General features: G+C 44.3%; 1 long non-coding RNA gene across 1 annotated transcript; it reads left to right on the top strand.

The window, feature by feature from the left end:
- The first annotated feature begins 641 nt into the window (after positions 1–641).
- LOC115357086 (uncharacterized) lies at positions 642–17,357 on the top strand. Its single transcript, XR_003928071.1, has 3 exons — positions 642–653; positions 4,524–4,528; positions 17,208–17,357. It is a non-coding gene; the product is annotated as an uncharacterized LOC115357086 (long non-coding RNA).
- Positions 17,358–24,923: the final 7,566 nt, after the last annotated feature.

The following is a 24,923-nucleotide window of genomic DNA, read 5'->3' as shown; positions in this document are numbered from 1 at the left end:
CTGTCAGCGTCAGTGATAGGCTGAGTATGGCCTCTGTTTGTGATGGTTTTGACTCGCTAGTGCTTGATTGAAACACACAAGTTTTAAAAGGGGACAAGCCCTCTGACTTTGATGGATTTGTGGGCAATATTAGTCACTGAGCATGTATCCCTCTAAGCTGTGGTGGAACTGATCGAGGTTGACCAAATAATCTGCCAATTCCCTCCCAAGAAATGCAGAGACGACAAAAAATTGTCTAAGTCTCTCAAGCCCTCATCCCCAAGAGCTGGATCAGCAGTTGTGTCAAAAACTCAGTAAGAGCACAAGATTTGAACTTTTGAAGAGGTGGGAGGACTGGCAATTTCATGGTTTCACTTCTAATGTATGGTTAATCATGTAATCGTTTACAGGATCAAAGAGGGAGCGCTGATGGTGTACAGCATTATTGATTAAAGAATCACAAGCAAATGCCACAGTACTGGTATTGTTATGTACCCTGATTTACACTGTTCTCTTACACTGTTCTTATTTATTACCCAGGTAATAATGAGTCAGTATTTTAGATCATATTTATTTTTGCTTGTTTGTCAACCGTGTCACAACCTAGCATTGAAAGTCCCAGTGCTCTCTCACTCAGCTCACTTCCTTAAGCTCCAGGCTTCCAGGTCACGTAAGTGCTGGAATAGATTGTGTCAGTGTTTTTTTTTTTTTTTTTTTCAGACAATGTAGTCAATATGGTTTATGAAGTTGAGGTCTCCCCAGGTCATATGAGAGCAGGACATGAAAGCGGAGCACTCGGCCTCCACTTCACAAACAAGCTGTCTCCACTTCAAACGGGTGGCAAAGCTGCCCCACATTTCTTCTCTTTTCACTTCCAATAGCCAACATCGCTAATGGCCGCCGGCTCTCTCCATCTCCCCTCTCCACCTGGCAACAGGAGCTCGTTCACAGCCATGGACAAAGGTACTCTGAACCATGACAGCACATGGCACCGCATTAAGCATCTAAACACAGCATCCTCAAAATCCACCTATAAATTATCGAGCCCGTATCCTTTCTTATCTCCTGCTACTTTTCACAATAAGCCTGCAGCTTCTCACCTCCCCACAGATAAAAGCCTGATCCCTGTGCTATGCTTGTGTACACATGCATGTATGCCTGTGTGTGTGCATGTGCATTCAAGTGTGTGCGGGCATGCAAATACAATTTATATGTCTCTTTCTGCTCATTTGCCAAAGGAGCGCAGAAGCACGCATGCCTCCCTGTCTGCCTGCCACCCCAATCATCTGTACTCTCCCCCACCTCCCAACTTCACCACTCCAGCCCCGTACGTCAGCCTCTGCCTCCACCCCCACCACGCTGCCAATTTGACTGGAACAGCGAGTACAGGCCGGGCAGCCTTCCAGGAGCCTTTCTAAAGCGGCTGAATATTCATCTTCATTAGGGGTATCACCACCCCCGCTCCGTCCAGGGCTGGGTCCTTTTAACAAGGAGCAAGTGATCCAAATGGAAGGGGGGTCAGGCTCAGAGGGGTTGGTGGGAGGTGAAGATGAGTTTTTTTTTTTTTTTTTCTAAGGACGAGTGGGCAGTCTGCCCTCGTCAATGTGTTTGCAGCTTTTTCCTGTTCCTTTTTTTTTTTTTTTTGACACAGCTTGAAGAAGACCTGGGCAAAGATGGCTGCCAATGTTTTTGGATCCAGTGCCACTTGAACTCCAACATCCAGGGCTGAACATTAAGAGGGATTGGAAAAAACTAAAACACAATTTTAAAGACTTAACTTAAACTGAGGTGTTGTTTGAAATAGAGGACAATAACACTAGGTGACAATTCCACATTTAAGAACATACTGTATGTTGAACTGACAGTGATTTTGGTGCTAAATCAACAGTTACAGTATGTTTTTTCCCAGGGTTAAATGAAAAGTAGGGGAACATTGCTTGATATTTTATAGTGTTGTACTTCCATCCCATTCCCATTCTTAGGGTGTCAAATACCACAGCTTGCTCCCTTTTGCCTCTGATATTAACACAAAAGGAAACCAAAGGCTTCTTTGGCATCAGTATGAAATGCGGGGGATGGTGACATAGTATAAAGAGTGAGAAAGTCCACAAGAGCAGGCTTGAAATTTATATTCAATTCAATTCAATTAGCCTTTATTGTCTCCGAGGAGAAATTTGTCTTGGGCACCAAGAGACAGCATTATACATAAATACAGAAACATACATACCACATACATACAGTTCATACAAAAATTTAACCACATTATCCTACACCACATTGTGCAGATATATCAAGAGCATCAAGTATTACAGTATTGCACTCCCCCCATAAGGTGTTCCCCGTTCCCCCCACTAGTTAGTTATCTGTTATTGAGTGCTTTGATTGACAGTGGAACAAAAGAGAATTTAAATCTATTGATCTTACAGTATGGTGGCCTGTACCGTCTGCCAGACGGCATCAACTCATATTCTTTATGGAGGATGTGATTTGGGTCTCGGGTGATTTTGAGGCCCTGTTTCCTCACTGTTCTCTCAAAGATTTCCTGGAGAGAACATGGGGGCTGCATACCTATGATTTTACCAGCCCTCCTGACTAAGTTTTGGAGTTGGGATTTGAGTTGGATGGACAGGTTACCAAACCATGTGGAGATGCCATAACGGATGATTCTATGTTAGCCCTGTAGAACAGCAACATGATGTTTGTTGCCACACCATGGACCCTGAGCCTTCTCAGAAAGTGCATGCGCTGGTTGATTTGGGAACAAACAGAGTCAACATGGTTGGCCCAGTTTAACTGAAAATCAAAACAAAAACCCAAATACTTGTAGGAGGTCACCTGTTCAACTCTCTCCTCGTGGATAAGGATCGGGTTGTGATCCCCCACAGACCTTGGATCAAAGACGATCTCCTTTGTCTTTTTTACATTTAAAATAGGATATGCTCCTCACACCACCTCACAGCCCCTGCTATCTCTTGTTTATATAAGTCAATGTTGGAGTTTTTTTTTTTTTTTTTTTTTTAAATAAGCTAAGGATTGCTGTATCGTCCGAAAACTTTATGATATAATTATTTGGATGCTGATTCCTCAGTTGGTTGGTATATACTATGAACAGGTTGGTATATACTATGAACAGAAAACTTGGTCACAGGATGACATGATTATAGTACCTTCTCACATGAGACCTGAGTTTGATTTCTGTGTCCGGTAAAAAAATTTGCATGTGACCAAGACCGTGTGCACTTTCTGTTTTTATGCCTAAATCTCACCTTTCTTTAACCTTAACCAAGTGGTTTTCATTCTTAAATCTAAGCTTTCCCTAACATTACCAAATGGTTTTGTTGTCTAAACCAAACATTTCCCTAAAATTACCAAATGGTTTTGTTGTCTAAACCAAACATTTCCCTGACATTAACCACGTGGCTTTGTTACCTAAACCTTTACGAATTGGTTTGTTGCCTAAACCTAACCATGTGACACTGACATGTAACAAAAGTCAAAAAGCCCAATGCTTGTCATCCTGTGACCAAGCTTGCAGTATCTGACACCCTGGGAATGAGAAAGTGTTGGTACTTCAGTTCAGCTCTACCCCTTGAGCCCTACTCTCTTCTCCTAATATACTGAATTTTTCAGCTGTTATGAAGAGAGGGACAGAAACTGGGGGTCTATCGTGCTTTAAGGGCCCTATCTTGTGCCACCCGCTATCCGCTGCCACTACCCGCTACCCGCAAATTGTGGATTTAGGAGCTTCCGCTATCCCTAAACGGTATCTTGCGCCACCCGCTACCCGCTATCCTTATGCCGACTCCGTCATTTGCGCCTGGAGGTGTGTCTGTGGGCGTGTTTCATGCGCTATCCCTAAAGTTGCTATCTTGTGCACACACTTTAGGGATAACGGATAGCGGGTGGTCCTGACCACCCGCTATCCGCTTTCCCTAAAGTTTGGGCTGTTACGAGAGCGTGCCCAGGCGGCTTCAATGCGCGCCCCGACGGAGCCTCACCACGCACACGGTCGGACTGATACCGGGACGCCGCCGGAATGGACTGAGTATATTACTCATATAGACTGTTTAGAGGAAAGACTGTTTTAATTGGACACTTACGCCAGCACGTTTTATTGTTTTATCATAAGCCAGCAGCTGTGCTATATTTTTATTATTATTTTAATATTTTATTTGCCCAATCTACCTTGTCAATAAATTAGTTTACACAAAGTTCCACCTCTGCCTCTTGTGTGTGTGTGGTGTGACCCGGGGATTTTACTCAATCAGTACAACCTTGTGACACGTCCACTTGGACACATGTGGCTCCATCTCCCGAATTAACTCGCCTATAATATAATATATAATATGTATATATATATAAAGCCACCTTGCTTTAGCCTCAGTAGAAGCCCTGAGAAAATCTACCTCCCTCTCTCCATCGCGGGTTTAGGATTTAGGATTTAGGATAGCGCATCCTGCCCTTAAAGGCAATGGCACCTGGCACACTGATTGGTTTAACTGGCGTAACGCCCAAAACATGCCTATGCATAATATAGTGGGTAGCGGAGGTGTTTTGCGGATAGCGGGAGGTGCACAAGATAGCAACTTTTACAGGGGAACGCCTCTTCCTAAATCCTAAATCCGCAAATAGCGGGTTTAGGGAGTCTGGCGCAAGATAGGGCCCTAAGCATCAAAACATGACTGTTTTCAACATATTTCATATGAATGACAATTAAAATTCAAAGTTATTCAGGTTTTCATCCATATTGTGTACTATCACTTCATAGATTAAAGTCACTGTGGAATGAAAAGTAAATAAGAATTATTCTCGTTGTGAGCATAAGCATGTATTTGATCTTTTTTTAATATATATATATACATGAAAGAAAATGTGTATCATAGTTCAGTCTTGGCTTGAAGGGAGTTCACACTTTAGATATGCATATTCATGCCAAAAGGGCACAGCAGTGATTTATGTTGATGTGCAACTGATTGAGTGAATTCATGTGATTCGCCATCATGTTCCACCTATTGTGTAGAAAACACATTCAGTGCCTGCAGCACAACAAAGGAGAGAGAGGACATGCTTTGTTTTTCTGTTGGTTTCCAATAGAATTTTAATAATTCAATGGCAATAAAAAAAAAAAAAAAAAAATCATATAGATGTGCATTATCCATGTAACTTTTTATTTTATTTTTTTCCCAGAACATTCATTATCACAGAACAGCTTATTGCTCTTTGGATATTATGACTACTTCTGCGCTGATTTCACATGAACTTTAAAATCTGGCATATAGCATTTACAATAGGTGGGAGAATTTCAAATTTTGCAAGTGCTGAAGTAAGGCTTACTGTCTCTGCGCTGGGAGGCAAAAGGGAGCTTGGGAGTATAGGAGCAGAGTTTGTGTCTTAAGGATACCGCAGATCTCAAGGCATCTCATGGAGCTGCGGGCAAAGAGCTTCAGCAACAGAAGACTGCTCATGCAACATTCCTCTACTCAATGCTATTTCTTAGTCATTGCATTATGTGCATAAAATGTGTTCCTCCATCAGAGTGAATGGAGAACTTCTACAAAACACAAGGCCTCACACCCGAGACATTTTCTGCCAATTACATCATTTATTTCTCCCATTTTGAGTCTAGAAGGGATTGCCATTTTTTGCTGCTATTCCCTAATGCCTGTCAGAATGTGCGTTGAGTATCTGCCTAAACCCTTCCAGCAGAGTACTGAAATATACATTACAGCTTTGTTTATGATTTGTTTCACCTTTCTGGCAATTAGGCACATGATGTGTCTAGCCACAATATGTTTTATTGATACACCAGCCAGTCTGGATTCCAGTCATTGTTGGTTGATGTGCAACACAATTAGAAGTAAAATGTAAAACAATTTATACAACTGGCTAGCAGCAATTTATACAGTGTATATGCACTATACGTTATATAGTTCAAGGTACTTTTCCTTTCACTGTGTGGGAGAAACCATCTGCAAATGCATAAGTCATAAGATGTGTAGGATGTTTATAAACTAAAGTAGAATGGTTGCAGGTTATCAAATAACTATATATATATATATATATATATATATATATATATATATATATATATATATATATATATATATACAACTTTAAATAACTTGCCTAAAGTCAAAGTAGTTCACCCAAATGCTTATCATACCTTGTGTAATATTGTACTGTAATATTCATGCCTTTTACAATTACTCATCCAAATAGATCAACAATTGTTGTGCCCAATTTTCTTCCAACTATGACTTTTTCTCCTCAAAGGGTATTTTCTTCTCCTCAGTGAGCAGCCTTTTCTATAAGAGTGTGACAGAAATTGTCTGTGACAACCGCCACTCAAACTGAGCGGGCCATAACGACAAGAGAGCCAAGAACAGGCTTAATACTATTTATAAATCTCCAAAATGGCAGGGTTTGCAGGAAAGTGTGAAGGAATAAGGGATGGAGGGGAGGGGGTGGTATGTGTTTTTTTTTTTTTTTTTTTTTCACCCCAAAGCTTCTTATGACCTTAGTGTTCCTGCAGTCTAAACATAGCCCCACTCCAAATACAATGGAGCCCTCCAATCCAATGCATTCCCTAAACAAGCGTGCATTTTAATCGTTGTCACACTGGAATGTCACCGTTTGTTAAAGTTTAAAGGAAATCTTAGGATTTTGATGAAAGCATCTACTTCAAACCCTAATCACTCATATTTTTGACACTGTCTGCAACGTTACAATTTGGGCATAAAAAAATAAAATCTGCATGTCTACAAAGTACGTTCATTAATTTTTCAAATGAAATATTCCTAATCCCAAAAATAGTTTTATGCTGCACACCATAATTTCAACTCTTGACTCTAAGGCTCCTTACTTTTCCAAGTACACAGCAAGTGTTCAGTCCTACAACATCCAGTTCTAAGAAGTCCCAAAGGATTAGCAAGATTATTGAATCATGGCTTTAGATAATACCATCAGTTACAGTTTACTTCTGAGAACAGATGCAAAAAGGGGCAATATGGCAATGCTGTGAATGTGCTAATGATAGCAGCAGAATTTTCCTCCAAATAAGCAGATGCGGTGAAGTTTGAACAGCTGTCAAATGTGATGAGCGTGACACACGAGCCAGCAGTGGAAACTGTGCGACTTCTGCTATGATAAAGCGGCCTACACACCAACAGAACATACCAGATGACAAATCGCACTATTTGTGAAACACCTGGCATTTCTCTTTGAAAGGGGATCCAAGGTGTAAAGGAATCAAAAATTAATCAAACGCAGGGTACACTGAAGACAGAGTCGATATAAAACCTGAAAATTATCAGCAACAAACAATGGTGGGTTGTTTCTTTTACTCCTATTTTACTTTTTTCCATTATAAAACATACACCTTCACCAGTAAATGTTCAAGTAAGACTTAACAGCTAATCCATAAGAATTATATTATACATTCATTGTAGCTGAACAAGTGCTTCACATAAATACACATAAATGGCACATTCATGAGTCCTACCCCAACCCATTTATCATCTTTCATTTGGTGAGGAAATACAGCTTTTGGTGCTCATTTTTGACACAGAAATAGAACTATGTATCAATCTAAATTTTTTTTTTCCAAAATAAAAGGCTTCCTGCCCACTGCTATTTCTAAATGAATGCCAGTGAAAGAAGACAAAATAAGTCACTGCTAATCAGTATTCATAAATGAGCACTTAGTACATACAGCTGTTATTAAGCTTTTTTTTTTTTTTTCCAGACGCCATGACTGCCAGCGTTCACAAGATGAGTGAATCCCCTTGGCTTCACATTCCCCGCTTGACAACCTGCCACCACCACCTCCATTACTGTATTCAGTTACAATAAAAAAGATTAATGGACAGGGTGGATTTTGGTTCACAGGGATTAATTGCATCTCATTTTACTGCTTTTCCTCAACTGTTGAAACATTCAGGTCAGGAAACCTGGTGGTGATTCTTGTCAAGGAGGACGCAGATGCAAATTAACCAACGTTCAACAAGGCCTGGCCTCCCTGGAGCAGACTGGGGACTTGCAATAAAAAAAAAAAAGAAAAGAAATGTATGCGCAAAAACTATTAAACATTATAACACAGCAACATTACTTACTTGGTTCTCCCTAAACCAGATGCTATACTCACAGGTAGCGTCAATGTGTCGATGTACGCGTGTCAGCGAACTGACAAAAACAAAATCCATCACTGCATAAAAAAATTCTTCAGTGCGCATAGCCGTGACTTTGTTTCCATGATCCAGCGTTCATGTTTTAATCTTTAATAGCCATTTGAACATTACAGTATACCGTATGCATTGTGTTCAGTGGTACATTCCAATTCACTATCCTGTGTGTAAACCAGTTAAGTGTTATGTTGTTCATGAAAAATTAAGCTACTGCAGAAATGTTTTAAAATTAATGTCTTTTCCCAATAGAGTGCAGTACATTAGCTGGAATTCAACAATTCCCTCTAAAGGCACACACTTTAAAGATAAACTGAGATTAAAAGCGGTCCAAAGGCAATCTCATCATTTCAAGTCACCAAATGCACCAAAGTTTATATATTACACTTTGAAGACATAACCTCTCAACAAGGTGTCATGTGGTATGATGTCATTTGAATTAAGCCAAGTTAGATAGATAGATAAACAGACAGACAGATGGATTCAAAGTATCAGCTGTACTATATTCTCAGGCAAGGAAACAATAATCTAAATCTCCTTGCAGTCTTGGTCTGATACTGACAGGATGCTGACGCTGGCCTTGGTGCAGCTCAGTTTTACCTGTGTGAAGGATGTACCATGCAGCATTCCTCTGTCTCCTGTCTGCAGGGTGAAAATCTGTCTGTGTTGAGCTGAGCTGCTCATTCTGACAGTCTCCTAATGTGGCCAGCGTCTTGGTCTGCAGAGCCCAGGAATGTCAAGGATCCTTTTGAGCCATTTTGAGTTTCCAGTGATGGATATTGGCAAACAGCTTGCCTCTGTGAGTAAGGATAACCTTCCATTTGATCAATCTCGCACCCGTCTCTAAGACTATACCCCCCGATAAATCAATAGCCTGGATGTATTAGTGCTGGTGCTTTCCATTCTCCACCAGCCCTTTCCATGGGCTCCTGTCCTGAAGTCCCCTTATTTCCTTCTGCTGCTCTCTGTCTTTGATACCTAGGTCTCTTTGTTCTACCTAACATCTAACATCTACTTTTTGAGAATAAAACATCACACTGCAAAACATGGCTAAAAACATGCCGCAAATTGCATTGTCTCATAATTTGCCATCATATGTGTATTTCCGAGTATTTTGCAGTATTTTGTCATCAAACAGTATTTCAGCTTTTGCTGTCTGTTTGGGGTAATTTGATAGAGAACAAAGGCAACTTTCTGTGTGCAGCGCCGAATGAGAGCCCTATTTGGAAAGTGAAAGCTACAAGATATGGAAAACCAAACACTCTGGGCAGTTGATTGAGAGTCGGGACAAGTGGCAATTTATCATCAAACAATGAAGTGAGGCGCTGAGAACAACAGGACTTAGGGTGTAAGCTTTAATATTTTTCCATTAAGATTATTCTAGCCCGGAGAGGAAAAAGAAAAAAAAAAAAAAAATTTTGCTTTTAATTTCATGTTAGAACAGTCATTATTTGGTAATACTCAAAGGGACAAGTTTGTAGATGCCGCAATTAAATTTCCTGAACAAAACACTTTTGCTTTGCTGCGGCTGTGCAATCCCTGCAGGATTACTGGTCGCCTTCACTCTCTCCTAAGATTCAAGGGAAGGGGGTGTTTTCTAATGACTTCAAATAATCTCACAGAGTGTCAGCCACATATACCAATTATTAATTAGAAACAGGAAATCCCACTGAGATCTTTCCTTGGTAGCAGAAATAATAATAATAATAATAATTGGATAGTCCCATAGTTGCAATCTATGAGCCATTTCAAGTCCAGCTTCACATGATTGCTGCCGAGTGCCCATACAGCATGTATGGGTAGATAAATCAATACATCTTCACAGAAGTTTTACATACAGCCACACAGTTTCATTATTTTTGTTTAAGGTTATAGATACATGGTGACCTGCTTTTTAACAGGCTCATTTAGTCTTTGTTGAAGACATGACTGGATCAGCTGTTTCTGTCTCTAGGCAGTTACATTTCAACACTCGTGAGGAAGAATTTCAAATTCTCAAATGCCAGCATTAAGTGGGTTGTTGATTAGACTCCAGGGCACACTTCTGCAAAGGTCTTCCTTGTTTTAACACTTAAAAAAAAATCCGCGCACCATCAATTGACTGCTGTTTTTAATTTTAGGATTGAAATATCTCAGTTTTAATATGTCTTCTCGTGACCTTTCCTGAGTCCGTGTTCTGCACAAACCAGTGCTGTTAGATTGTCAGTGTTATGCAAGGAACAATATACAATTATATTTACTTGACCCTCAAGTCTATAGGCCTTAATTATAAATTCTTCATATCTGTTACAGCAATGGTCTAATCTACTGTAGACGGCTTAAGTTAAAATAAGTTTTCACTTAATGAATAAGCATCTTTCTATTTTAAAGTTCTATCTTTTATTTAATCTTTTGAAAGCAAAGGAAGTCATAAGACCCCTTCACAGTGTCTATGGTCTGAAGACAAATGGCAAAGCTCATCTCTCATCCTCGTTAACCGAGTGTCTGGTGTTCTTAATGAGCACTATTAAAGGTAAAGTGTCATTACCACAGCACTCAGTCTATTCCCTGCAACCATCAATGTCTATTGATGTCTGTGTCTCCATGTAATCATAGAAGTCTACTGTGAACACGTGTCTTCATATATAACCTCCTTCTCACATTAGACCAGATTAATGTCAGAGTGGCTTCTTTTTAACACATTCACTTTTGCCATTGTGTTTTAATACACATAAAGCATCATGTCAAAAGACTTTGTCAAAAGAGAAAGACAGAGAGACACAGACAAAAACACATACAGACAAACAGAGAGAAACAGGCATAGAAAGAGGGATTCTGAATAGAACTGATTGACAAGAAAAGTTACTTAAAAATTCTCATTACTCTGGAAGATGTGAGCTGAATTCAGCTGCAGCAAGACAACATAATCCAAGTTCTGATGTAACTTTCTTTCTTGTTGAGGGCCCTAAAGCACAGGGGATTTACTTGAGTATAATAAATGGCATTTATAGTTCCTCTAAATTTGTGTAAAATGTTGATATTTTATTTGTATTATACAGCTAAAACAGCCTGGGGTCAAATAGACCATAGTGAAACACCATTGGGTACCAAATATGTACAGGACATTAAAAACTTATCATTTTGTTAATTTTATGTTTACCCACTTGTCTCCATTAAGTTATGATTATTTTCCTTGGGAGTGACAATGGGTTGGAAGGCAAGAAAATAAATGACAAAGATAAGTTGATTTGAAACAAATTTGTGTCAGCAGCCACCACAGCAATGACTGAAAACATCAAATTACAACAGTATGTCAGCGAGACCTTAAAGAATCTTTGTAATAATTAGCTAATGTTATCAAAACACATTTTAATGTCACAAGTATTTTAAAATAGTGCATTTACCATTGATAATAAAAGGAGCCTTGTCAGCCTTTTTTTGGCAGAAAGTAACTTGGCAGTAACATGATGTGGACACAGGGCAAAAGAAAAGAACAGACTTAAGTACCATAGGCATTTCACAATTTTAGACTTTAGAATTTTAGACTGTGAAACTAATACATTTTGCACTGTGGACCAATGTAACTATTACACATGTTAATGTGACAATGTTTTGTCATAAAAACGTTTATATTTGCTCCTTTTAACATCTAGTGGCCTTCCACTGGACAGGAAATGATGGAAATTAAAGGAATACTTCCCCTGAGAAGGTATATTCTTACCCTTCATTCACCCAGAGCAGTCTTGAATGTACAAAAAAAATAATAATAATAATAAAAAATGAAAAAAAAAAAAATAATAAATAAATAAATAATCTCATACCTCACAGAGACCAAAGGTTGTCAAACGGTAACCATTTTTGGTATAATGGAGTTGATTGGTGAGTCAATGAACTTTTATTAAAACACTGGTAAATAAATCACTTCCGAAAAATACCGCACACACAAGCACCTGTGGGCAACTGGCTTGCTTGCTCAGCAAACTGATAACCTGCCTCTGGCTTGTTCACTGGCCAGGAGTCACTGGCTAGACTGACATTTCCCACTTAGTCAGTCAGCGTAGACTAGCCATGCCTCTGGGAGGACTTTCAGTCTAGGTGAGGTACATGACTAAATCCCTCATTGTTGGATATTCAAGACAAGATTCAAGAAGTGCTCATTTTTACAGTATGCTGGGCAAGGTCAGAACAATGATGCGATGACTATTTAGTACCAAAGGGGTTGCTGAACTTCCTTGCTATATTTTGCAGTGCTGGAAACAAGTGGGATGGTGCAGGGGTGGTGTTAGTTCATGTATGCAACTGGGGTCGTATGCCAGTCTGGGATTTCCTGTCATTCATATTTCAATGAGTTAGACACATGAACCCTCAAGGATACTAAGATCTAAAATACTGATCAATCCTAATAATCTTTTCTGATGGTCCTGATTCAAGTTGCTGCAGTGTTTCCACCTTAGGTACAGTTTTTTCCCCCCTTCTCAGCATCCTATTACAAGCATTCCCTAATGAGGCAGAATGGAATTGCTGTTTGTCATATCAGTGGGGGTCTGAGGACTGTCCTGCATAATTGGGAAGTAAGTGGAATAGCTATGTGAATGTGAATAAATAAGCCCAATGTAATTAATGAGGACCAATGATTAGACTGGTGATAATTAAATCTGCCGTGTTTTTCAATTTGCATGATTAAGATGTTAGTTAACGGTATGTTGTATCCACACGTTACAGGTTGTTCATTCTCAAAATGTCAACATATCAGAATTCTCAACACTGCACTTAATTATCTGCAGGAGCTTTAAAACTATCAGCTAAATCAATTAACTTTAATCTGCAACCAATTAAAGTGTGACTTTTAGGAATGCTAATGTGCCGCAAGTTGTACTTATATCTTGGCTTGCTCAAACACAGATGTGACCCAAAATTTCTCTGCAGGTTTAAGTGTGGGAGACAGCCTGGGCGCTTTGCATATTATCTGAGCCATTTCAAGTCTGAGCAGAAATAGCGAATGTTTTTGAGCGTGCAGAGTTTTTGTCTGTATATTTCTCAATTTTTCCCCTCTCGATTTTAAGTTTGATTCTGTCCTGCATTTTACGATTCACAAGAGGTCAAGAATGATTTGCATATTGTGACATTTTAAACAATTCATAGTAGCTCAATGAGGATTTGAAAAAGCTGGCTGAAATCATCCGCTGCATTTGTGGAGGAGCAGAACTGAAGGAATCAGTCTGGGTACTCAATTGTGCTGTTAAATGGAGAGGGCAGCTCTTGACAATGAAGAACAATGACTATTTCCAAGCTTTTCATGTTCACCAGGCACATGGGTACTGAATAGAGAACTTTTGCTGGTACGTCATTGAATATTTTATTGGCCAAGACATGCAGACAAGGTGAAGAGGAGGAAGTTGAAAAAGCAAGAGAAAAATTGGTAATTTAAAATATAAAAAAAGTTTTCATATGTCCATGTGAGTTTGCGACCAAATTAAATCCCATCTAGATAACCTTGGAAAACCTCACATTTTGTTTGTTTTAGAATTAAAACAGACAATCAATACAACAGAGCTATACTGACTAATAATCTTCACAGGGGCTCTGTTTCAATGTTGTTTCAAGAGAGAAGCATTTAGCATTGTGTGTTCAGTTCACGGTGACCCGTGGTTGTCCATACAGTTATCAAAGTCTTTCAGCAGGCATATAGCTCTTTCCATGGCAAACAAGTCCAGATTGTCTTTAGTAACAGAAGAAATATTTCTTTCTTTCAATTAACAAGAATAATTCTCTTTACAGCGAGGCAGCTCAAGGTCCAGAGTTCGATAACTGCAAATCTGTTGCTGCCATCATGCCTCTGTCTTATTACACTTGTTGCAGAGCATACTGTGAAAGCAGTGTCCAAGATTTTAGATGTAGCACCTATCACATCAGACAAGAAGGAATTAATGAGAGGACATTCCCAGATCATATGTAGAGTCCCCCTTCCTCCCGTTATACTAACGTAAGTCTGAATAATTGTCATTCATTTTGGACATACAGTACAAACAGGTGTAACAAAGGCTCTACATCATAACCATTTAACCACTGCTTCTTAGGTTAGAACAGTGACCAAATCCTTCATCTACAGTTTGACAGGGTGCTATTATGGTCCCTCTCTTCTGTTTGGCTTTAATGATTGAAATATATAATAGTTGGAAATATGTTAAGAAGGATGTGCTGGAGTTGCAGTTCTTATTTGCTCAAATGTAAGCTTTTCTCCTGTAAATATATGCCCCATAATCTTGATTCCTACAGTCCTTGAGCCATTGTTTACTGTTAAGGGGCTTCCTGCTGCTGGTAAGATATGATTTAACCACATAGAACATAACAGAAGTAAGAGATATCAATTTTTTTCTGCATTCTTTTACTACGACTTCTACTACTACCAATAACAACAACAACAACAACAACAACAACTACAACAGTAATCATCATCATAATGCATTTCATTTGTAGGCCCATTTCAAAGACCTCAAGGACAACTTAAAAGACACAGTTAAAAACAAACAACATCATCATGTATCATGTAACAAACATCATAAAATCAGCAAAACAGTGATATACAATGTTATAAATAGGTATAAAACCATAATCAGTAGAGAAGTTGATGTGAGTGTAACCATCAGGGTCAAGATCAGACCAGATATGCCAGTTTGAAAAGGTTTGAGAGAGAGTCAATATTGCAAATGTCTTGTGGGAGAGAATTCAAGAGGCTGGGGGCAGAACAGCTGAAAGCTCTAAACCCCTTGGTAGTTAAGTGAGCACAGGAAGGTGTGTAGCCATGAACAAATTTCAAATGATATGAAGATGCTAAGTTATGGGGGGGCCTTCAAAGTGAGATGCAGAATCTTGAAATCAATATAGTATTTAACAGGGAGCCAGTAACCTTGCTGAAGAACAGGAGTGATATTTATGTTCAATGGAAGGACTGCAGCGATGACATGAGCGGCTATATATATATAAACTAATACAAATTATATATTTTTTTTTGTTTATTGTTTACAAGAAAAACTAACAAAACTAAATTCTTGAAAAATTCTTCTGACCACAGAATCTTCTTCCAATTCCTGGCTGTCCAGTTCTTGTGTGCCTGGGCCCAACGATGCCGGGCTAACCTCTGTCTCTCATTGATCAGGGGCTTCTTGATAGCCTTGTAGGACCTTAAGCCATGATCTAAAAGTCGGCCACGTACAGTGCGGGTGGAACACTGGACACCAGTTTGGTTTGACCACTGCTGCTGAAGCTCCTGTGATGTCATTCGGCGATTTTGCCTGCACATGCGGATCAGGATGCGATCATTTCTTGCTTAAGAAACCCTTGGACGCCCAGATCTTGGTTTGTCTTCCAAGCTGTTGGCTCATCTGTATTTCTGCAGAGTGTATCCAACTGCTGAAGGACTGCATCTGCACTTCCTGGCTATCTGGCGGCAGCTGTACCCTTCCTGGCTGAGAATCTTTATCTTCAGGCGTGTTTCCTGCGTTAGGTTCCTTGTTTTAGCCATTTTTGTGTCTGAAGAACTTTCAAATGTGCTGGCTTTATATAGACACGAAGCTTGACAACAAAAATTGTGTCTTTTAATAAAAAGAATGACCTTCATCACTGGTACCAAAATGACCCAATACTCAAAATTTCTTATGTATTTTTATGGAACCAATCAATTACAAGTTTTTAATGGCTTTTTAGGATTTCTTTAGTGTTTTGGCTGTGACTGTACTAAAAGAAATTGCACTTGAAGACCTAAGAGTGATTCTTAATGCAATATTTCACAAATGCATGGGGTGTCCGAAAACTTTTTTCCACCACTGTAAGTGATGGATGAAGATGATTGATATTGTACAGGTGAAGGTATGCAGACCAAGTAGCATTACTGATTTTCCTACAAGAGATAAAGTGCTGTCCAAGATGACACCCAGACTTTTAACCTGAGGGAAAGGAGGAACTATGGAACTGACAAAAGTCAGAGAGACAGTATCACATTTAGCTGAACTGGATTTATAGTGTCAACAGGGAAATCCTCAGTTTTATTTCTGTTAAGTTTGAGAGAGTTGTATGAAAACCCAGCATGGAGCTGGCTGGTGCCGCCGCTGCACAGGGTGCTGCGCCCAAGTTGAAATTGGCTGCAGTGCCCTGTGATGTCACCTCGGCGCATCCAGTACGAGAGAATATTGGAATCTGGAAAAAATAGGCGATGGAGGAAAGCATCACTGTGGCTGTCTCTCTGTGTGCAGAGCTGTGGGACACCAGACTACAGTCCTACCGGGATCTCGTTAAAAAAGCCCAATCATGGAGAGAGATATCCAACAATTTGGGAATACCAGGTGTGTTTAAAAACTGGCAGAGATATGATGTTTTTGTTTTCCACAATAGGCGAGATTTTTTTTTCTTTTTTTCTGCAATTAAAGACCAATACTGTTGTAAACTGAAGCAAATGATTTTCTAAACAGACAGGAGGTGTACGTATCTAGAAATCTAGATGACTGATACCATGAGATATGCACTACTATTCCACTATTCTCTCCTATTGGACACGCCGAGGTGTTGTCACAGGGCACTACGCCCAAGTTAAAACATTTTCAACTTGGGCGCAGCATACACGGGCACCAGCGCCAGCCAGCTCCGCGCAGACCGATGCACCCTTGCGCCCCGCGATCACACACACAATGAATGGCTGCACCGGCCGAGGTCTGCGCTGTACGTGTGCTATGTGAAAGCCCCATTAGCTAGATTAGCTGTGCATGCAGTCTGTAGCCACTGCCGTCAGAGAAAAAATAACAATGAATGATTTATTTAACAATATTAGAATTGTCACGGGTCCAGACAGAACTGTCACTGGGTCCGTGCCCGGACCGCGGTCTGCCATGTGGTGATGCCCGGTCTACATCAACAAATGTTAACTATCGTATTGTTTTTACACCGTATCGAATCGTATTGTTCTTAAACCGTATCGAATTGTTCTGTATTACAAATATAGCGTTTTTGAATCGAATCGTAACCCGTGTATCTAGATATGTATCAAATCGGCCTCATGCCAGAGATTCCCAACCCTAGTTAAAATGGGACTTTCATGAGCAGGAACAAGAACGATATGAGGCAGATATTAAGTCGCTCATAAGGTTTTTAAATGTTCCAAGAGAAGTTAGTTCCCTCAAGTTTAAAGTGCTCTGTAGTGAGTTCCAGGCAGCAGGTGCAAAATACATGAAGGAGTGCTTGCCTAACTCAGTGCTCTGGGTTCTCAAAATGTAGCCACATAAATATTGGGGGAGTAGACCTAAGATCGCTTTATAAATAAAAATGTGCCAGTGTGAGAGACGATGTGCTGCCAACGAGGGCCACTCGACTCTGCCATATAAGGTGCAATGGTGAGTGAGGGCTTTGCAACATGTGACAAACCTCAGGGCACCGTGGTACACAGTCCAGAGATTGGAGACAATTTGCAGGGGCATGCATATAAAGAAGGTCGCCGTAATCCAATAAGGGAAGAAAGGTGGCAGCTATTAACTTTTTCCTGGCGGCAAAAGTAAAACATGTCCTGCTGCGATAAAAGAACCCTAGTTTTAGCTTTAGTTTTTTGATCAGGTTCTCTATATGAGACTTAAAAGAAAGCCTGTCATCAATCAGAACACCCAAGTACTTGTAGCAAGGCACTAGCTCAATCGTGTTTCCTTGCAGGGAGAACACACTGGGAGGGGGCTCAGGTATCTTCTTGCCATTTGAAAAGATCATAAATTTGGTTTTAGAAACGTTAAGAACAAGTTTCAGGTCTACAAGCTGACGTTCCACAAGGTTAAAGGCAGTCTGTAAATAGCCAACAGCCTCAGCAAGGGTGGAGCCACAACTATGGTTTGTTTGGAGAAAGTCCTTCAACTGATCATTTATCAACCTCTCAAGGACCTTTGACAAGATGCACAACTGAGAGATCGGTCGATAGTGTTACGGAGGCTGGAAGGTGGAGGACCCAAAAGCAGGAGCCGCAGGCAGGAGAAATGCTCAGTGGCAAAATAAAGTTTAATATAAACAAGAACGCAAGAAACCAGGCAGAACGCAACAGGACACAAAACTAAACAATGAACCAACGAAGAACAGAACTCAAACAGGACTTAAATAGACAAGAACTAATCATCAAACAAGACACACCTGGGGAAGGGGCTGGAGCACAAGACAGGAGAACACAGAGGATAGGCTGAGGGAAACACTGGGATGGATCAGAACAATCAGGGATGATTAACAGACACAGGACAGGTGTGGCACAGGGAGGAGCAAACAAGACACAGGTGAAATCACTGAAAAGAACGAGGCACATGAAACAGAATCAAACAAAACACAAGAACAAAACCATGACAGAAACACACATGAAACAGAACCAAACAAAACACAAAACCATGACAGAACCCCCCCCTCAAGGGACGGCTCCTGACGTCCCAAAAACAGTATCAGGGGCACGGGGATGGATGGCCGCCATAAGACGGGGGGAGGAGGAGGCCAAAACAGGGCTCAGAGCTGGACTCTGGTGGAAGGCCAGAGGGCAGATGACCATGGGCGGGGCGATGCTCGGGCGGACGGCCAGGCTGCGAAGAACCAAGGACGGGGCGGTGCTTGGGCGGACGGCCAAGGCGTGAAGAACCAAGGACGGGGTGGTGCTCAGGCGGACGGCCAGGGCGTGAAGAACCAAGCACGGGGCGGTGCTCGGGCGGACGGCCAGGGTGCCGGGAACTAAGCACGGGGCGGTGCTCCGGCGGACGGCCGCAGCGCTGGCAGCCAAGGCGGAACCTCCCTGGATGGCGGCAGTGCGGGCGGCACCAGACTGCAGGCCAACCATGAAGTCCTGCAGCGTGGACTCGGGACCGCCGGGCAGCGGCAGCGCGGACTCGAGACCGCTGGGCAGCGGCAGCGCGGACTCGGGACCGCCGGGCAGCGGCAGCAGCAGCGGCGGTGTGGACTCGGGGCCGCCGGGCAGCGGCGGCGTGGACTCGGGGCCGCCGGGCAGCGGCAACGTCCACTCGGGTCCGCCGGGCAGCGGCAACATCCACTCGGGGAACTTTGACAGGGACTGGGGCCGGGGCAACCAGTCGGACTCTGGAAACTGGGGCAGGGACCGGGACAGCCAGTCGGGCACGAGGTACTGGTACGGGAACAGGGACTGGTACCGGGGCACCCGGTCCGGCTCTGGGAATTGGGACAGGAGCAGCCAGTTGGACTCTGGGAACTGGGACAGGGACTGGGACCGGGTCAGCCAGTCGAACTCGGGGAACTGGGACAGGGACTGGGACCGGGTCAGCCAGTCGAACTCGGGGAACTGGGACAGGGACTGGGACCGGGTTAGCCAGTCGAACTCGGGGAACTGGGACAGGGACTGGGACCGGGTCAGCCAGTCGAACACGGGGAACTGGGACAGGGACTGGGACCGGGTTAGCCAGTCGAACACGGGGAACTGGGCTTGCTAGGCCGCTGAGGCTGGTGGCTAGACTTACTGGGCTGCTGAGGCTGGTGGCTGGGCTCACCAGACTGCTGGGACTGGTGGCAGGACTCGCCGGGCTGCTGGGGCTGATAGCTGGGACTGCCGGGCTGAAGGGGCTGGTAGCGGGGACTGCCAGGAAGCTGGGGCTGGTGTCGGGGTTGCGGCTAGCCTGCAAATTGCCGATACAGCCGAGAAGTGCACTCGCAGGAGTAGCCGGAGCCCGGGATGAAACCATTGTCCAGACGGAGGAGGTGATCTCCGCGACCTGTTCTGAGATCTGGGCGATTTTAGCCGCCAGCGACCGGTTGCAGTCAGCCAGTTCTCCAAGCCTCTGCTGATGAGAGTCCAGAAAGGCGCCTTGTCCAGCCAGGGCCTGGTGCACCGGATCCGCAGGGCCCACAACGCGGCCAGCTCCCTCCAAGAAAAAACATTGCTCCGCTGGGTCCTGTATTGGTCGGTTCATTCGGTCACGGGGCTGGAAGGTGGAGGACCCAAAAGCAGGAGCCGCAGGCAAACAAATGCTCAAAAACAAAATTTAATAAATGACCGGGAAGACAAGAAACTCAGGCAGAACGCAGCAGGACAAAAACAAAACAGTACAATGAACCGACGAAGAACAGAACTCAAACAGGACTTAAATAGACAAGAACTAATCATCAAACAAGACACACCTGGGGAAGGGGCTGGAGCACAAGACAGGAGAACACAGAGGATAGGCTGAGGGAAACACTGGGAGGGATCAGAACAATCAGGGATGATTAACAGACACAGGACAGGTGTGGCACAGGGAGGAGCAAACAAGACACAGCTGAAATCACTGAAAGGAACTAGGCAAAAGAAACTCAGGAAACAGATACAAACAAAACCATGACAGAAACACATGAAACAGAACCAAACAAAACACAAGCAACACAAAACCATGACAGAACCCCCCCCTCAAGGGACGGCTCCTGACGTCCCAAAAACTGTAACAGGGGCCCGAGGATGGATGGCCGTCATAAGACGGGGGGAGGAGGAGGCCAAAGCACAGGGCTCAGAGCCAGAGTCAGGTGGAAGGCTGGAGGGCAGGTGAACAAGGGCGGGGCGGTGCTTGGGCGGACGGCCAGGGCGCAGGGAACCATGGACGAGGCGGTGCTCTGGCGGACGGCCAGGGCGCAGGGAACCATGGACGAGGCGGTGCTCTGGCGGACGGCCAGGGCGCAGGGAACCATGGACGAGGCGGTGCTCTGGCGGACGGCCAGGGCGCAGAGAACCATGGACGAGGCGGTGCTCTGGCGGATGGCCAGGGCGCAGAGAACCATGGACGAGGAGGTGCTCTGGCGGACGGCCAGGGCGCAGGGAACCATGGACGAGGAGGTGCTCTGGCGGACGGCCAGAGTGCTGGCGGTCAAGGCGGACCCATCCTGGATGGCTGCAGTGTGGGTGGGACCACACTGCAGAGCGACCATAACGTCCTGCAGTGCAGACTTGGGACCGCCAGGCAACGGAAGCAGCAGGGTGAACTCTGGACCGCCGAACAGCGGCAACGTGGACTCTGGACCGCAGGACAGCGGCGACGTGGACTCGGGGCCGCAGGACAGCGGCGACGTGGACTCGGGGCCGCAGGACAGCGGCGACGTGGACTCGGGGCCGCAGGACAGCGGCGACGTGGACTCGGGGCCGCCGGACAGCGGCGGCAGCAGTGTGGACTGGGGACCGCTGGGCAGCGGCGGCAGCGTGGACTGGGGACCGCCGGACAGCGGCGACGTGAACTCTGGACCGCCGGACAGCGGCGGCGGAGGCGGCGATGTGAACTCTGGACCGCCGGACAGAGGCAGCAACGGCAGCAGTGTGGACTGGGGACCGCTGGGCAGCGGCGGCAGCGTGGACTGGGGACCGCCGGACAGCGTGGACTCGGGACCACCGGACAGTGGCAGCGTGGACTCGGGACCGCCGGGCACCGGCGACGTGGGCTCGGGACCGCCGGGCAGCGGCGACGTGGACTCGGGACCACCGGGCAGCGGCAACGTGGACTCGGGACCGCCGGGCAGCGGCGGCGTGGACTCGGGACCGCCGGGCAGCGGCAGCAGCAGCGGCAACGTGGACTCGGGGCCGCCGGGCAGCGGCGGCGTGGACTCGGGACCGCCGGGCAGCGGCAGCAGCAGCGGCAACGTCCACTCGGGGCCGCCGGGCAGCGGCAACGTCCACTCGGGGAACTTGGACAGGGACTGGGGCCAGGGCAACCAGTCGGACTCTGGGAACTGGGGCAGAGACCGGGACAGCCAGTCGGGCACGGGGAACTGGTACGGGAACAGGGACTGGTGCCGGGGCAGCCGGTCCGGCTCGGGGAATTGGGACAGGAGCAGCCAGTTGGACTCTGGGAACTGGGACAGGGACTGGGACCGGGTCAGCCAGTCGAACTTGGGGAACTGGGACAGGGACTGGGACCGGGTCAGCCAGTCGAACACGGGGAACTGGGACAGGGACTGGGACCGGGTCAGCCAGTCGAACTCGGGGAACTGGGACAGGGACTGGGACCGGGTCAGCCAGTCGAACACGGGGAACTGGGACAGGGACTGGGACCGGGTCAGCCAGTCGAACACGGGGAACTGGGACAGGGACTGGGACCGGGTCAGCCAGTTGAACACGGGGAACTGGGCTTGCTAGACTGCTGGAGCCGGCAGCTGGGCTTGCCAGGCTGCCGAGGCTGGTGGCTGGACCCACTGGACTGCTGAGACTGGCGGCTGGACTTACTGGGCTGCTGAGAGTGGTGGCTGGGCTCACCAGACTGCTGGGACTGGTGGCAGGACCCGCCGGGCTGCTGGGGCTGGTAGCTGGGACTGCCAGGAAGCTGGGGCTGGTGTCGGGGTTGCGGCTAGTCTGCAAATTGCCGACACACCCGAGAAGTGCACTTGCAGGAGCAGCCGGAGCCCGGGATGCAACCATCGTCCTGACGGAGGAGGTGATCTCCGCGACCTGTTCTGAGATCTGGGCGATTTGATCCATCAGCGTCCGGTTGCAGACGGCCAGTTGTTCCCCGAAACAAAATTGCTCCGCTGGGTCCTGTATTGGTCGGTTCATTCGGTCACGGGGCTGGAAGGTGGAGGACCCAAAAGCAGGAGCCGCAGGCAAACAAATGCTCAAAAACAAAATTTAATAAATGACCGGGAAGACAAGAAACTCAGGCAGAACGCAGCAGGACAAAAACAAAACAGTACAATGAACCGATGAAGAACAGAACTCAAACAGGACTTAAATAGACAAGAACTAATCATCAAACAAGACACACCTGGGGAAGGGGCTGGAGCACAAGACAGGAGAACACAGAGGATAGGCTGAGGGAAACACTGGGAGGGATCAGAACAATCAGGGATGATTAACAGACACAGGACAGGTGTGGCACAGGGAGGAGCAAACAAGACACAGCTGAAATCACTGAAAGGAACTAGGCAAAAGAAACTCAGGAAACAGATACAAACAAAACCATGACAGAAACACATGAAACAGAACCAAACAAAACACAAGCAACACAAAACCATGACAGATAGTTATTCAAACAGGTAGGGTCCCCCCCTTTAAAAAGAGGAAGAACATGAGCAACCTTCCAAATTGCAGGAATACAATTGTTGGTGATTGCAATTAAATCAGGGGCTAACTTTAAAACCCTAGGTTCTAAACCATCTGGGCCTGCAGATTTCGTAATATCCAGAGAAAGGAGAGCTCTGTGGACTTCTCCTACTGTGAACAATGTGAAACAAAAAGGCTGACCAGCAGGTATATGACCATCATCTGGTGCAGTGGGCACTGGACCTGAGGCTGGTGAGACGGTTGCGGGAGAAAAACTAGAGAACAGGGAACCAGAGGCGATAAAATGCTTATTAAAGCAGTCAAGGAGATCCTATCAGATACAGTGGTGTCATTGTAAACAATACTGGGTGGGAGGTCACAGTGATTCTCATCGGCTGAGATGGATTTAATCACCTTCCAAATTTTTTTAGGGTCATTTAAGTTTTCCGTTGTTGCCGAGAGATAGAAGTCGGATTTGGCTTTTTTGATCAGAAAAGTAAAGAGTTGCCTGAACGTAAGCCAATCAGCCTCAGACCCAGTGTTTCTGGCTGTAGCCCAAACCAGATTTCTTTTCCGTAATAGGAGCCTTCATGTTGTCTATATAAGCTATTAGTGTTTTGTTTGTTTGTTTGTTTTTAAGAATAGAAAGGTTAATGAATATGTTGGTGTGTGTGTGTGTGTGTGTGTGTGTGTGTGTGTGTGTGTACACATCTGTGATCCTGTGTGTGCATTTATCTGGGGCAGCCCCCTGAAAGTCAGCTTACTGAATCATTTATCAGAGTATCTCAGAGACTGAAATATTTTAAGTTGAATAGCTGTTTCAGTTCTTCATATTTTCTTAAAAAAACAAACAAAAAAAGTTATAAAAGCTTAATTTAACCATAAATACTTGCAAGATGTCTCATTATTCCAACAGCTGCACAGTCACAACGCATTCTGTGCTGGCAGTTCAAATTAACTATCAATTCAAATCTTTATACAGTTGTCATAATTCATTTTATTTATTTTAAATGGTCAAAAATATGTTCAGATGACTTGGTTGCATCTGATTGTTTGTTATCACTAATTAGGTCCCTCAACAATGAAAATTGTGCCAATGTATTTTCATATTGCCTGAAAGTCTGTGAATTTAAAAAAATTATATGTATCGCTGAATGATTGATTCATTGCATCATAGCTGAATCCAGTTTGACAGCTCTACTTAAATCCTTACATTTGCCTGAAATTGGTTTTTCATTGACTAACATTTAAGGGTATGCTCTGTTAGCTGACCCTCATAGGTCGCTTGTACAGCATCCCATTACAACCTACAGTTACATTTTAAAGTTAAGCGATTTCTAGCGGTCCTGTAAATAATGACACGGTGGTCTCCTGTGAAGGGGGTGACAAAGTCCTTGTAAGGGGTTGGTGTTGTGGCAAAATAAGTTCAAATCCAAGTTAGAGCAGAGTTTGTTTATAGCTATCTAATGTTAGTGAACGTTCACTAATATTGGCTGGCTAACATTAGCTAACATTTTGTAACCGTAACCCTGGCCTTTTTGTAACCATAACCATGATGACTAACCTGAACCAAGTATTTCACTAGTTAGCTCACTAGCTTGTTCTCCTAGGAAGCGCTCCTGTTGGTCATATTAGAGATGCTCCTGGATCATATCAGAAGGTTGAAACAAAGGACCTATGTGGTTGTATAGATCAGCCGACTTGGATACAAATAAAGACAGCAGACTCTATGCCTAGATCCTGATCACATTGAAAACCAGCAG

This window comes from Myripristis murdjan, chromosome 3 (genome assembly GCF_902150065.1).
Source record: "Myripristis murdjan chromosome 3, fMyrMur1.1, whole genome shotgun sequence".
In the NCBI taxonomy this organism is placed as follows: Eukaryota; Metazoa; Chordata; class Actinopteri; order Holocentriformes; family Holocentridae; genus Myripristis; species Myripristis murdjan.
Note: the sequence above shows the minus strand (reverse complement) of the source record. Positions and strands in the feature narration are given on the sequence as shown.